Below are 884 nucleotides of genomic sequence, written 5' to 3'. Positions count from 1 at the left end.
TTGAGTTTCATTTATTACGTGGAAAAATAAATTCATTGAATAAGTTTTTCAATAGAAATAAATGTTATTTCTTGAAACTAAGAGCCTTCTCGCTCATCCTGTAACTTGATTTTTCAATCAAATAACGCAGGATTTTTGTTTATTTCCACAGAATTTTTAATATTAATTTTTTTAATCAGAAAAAATATTTCTATGAGCTACACCTGTAAGACCTAAAGTAGTTAAGGTACAGAATAAAAACAGAACATCAATCTTGATGAAAATGGTCTGTTAATCCTTAATAACTATAAATTCATTTGTCTTGTATAGAAAATTAACAAATAATAACAACGCACAAAAACAAATCAATAATTTTCAAAAGCAATCATTTGCAGTTATTGAATATTAATTGTACCCATAATCATTATGGACAGGGCAGGGGCTTTTGCATCTATTGGGTAAAATAAACAGGCCTCCTTTCGCTGGCCAATCAGATTTAGCTGTAATCGGCTGGCGAAATTCATTGTTACATAATCGGAGTGGTAAGTTACATTTTAACGCCTGTGGTGTATACGGTATTTGAAAGTTTAAAATTTTAATTATGAACATTTACTAAATTCAAATTGAAGTTAATCTTTTATTGTTCGTTGATGAAATCGTGAAAATAGTAGGAAACATTGCTGGAGTGTCTCCTTCAATTGTTTACAGAGTTATGAGAGAATATAAACAAAGCATTTATCTTCGGCTCCAAAACCATAATCCTCAAAAAAAATATTGATAGGGTAGACAATTTTGATTTAAACGCCATTAGAAGGAACGAACATCTATTTTATTTATTCGAAACGGAATGCCAACAATAGATTCAGTTCTGAAAGTTGCAAACGATGATTCCGATCTACCAAATT

The sequence above is a fragment of the Leptinotarsa decemlineata genome, unplaced genomic scaffold (genome assembly GCF_025532065.1).
Source record: "Leptinotarsa decemlineata unplaced genomic scaffold, Ldec_3_MD MMD2_P_RNA_scaffold_5, whole genome shotgun sequence".
Lineage (NCBI taxonomy): Eukaryota > Metazoa > Arthropoda > Insecta > Coleoptera > Chrysomelidae > Leptinotarsa > Leptinotarsa decemlineata.
This window is presented reverse-complemented; position numbering follows the sequence as displayed.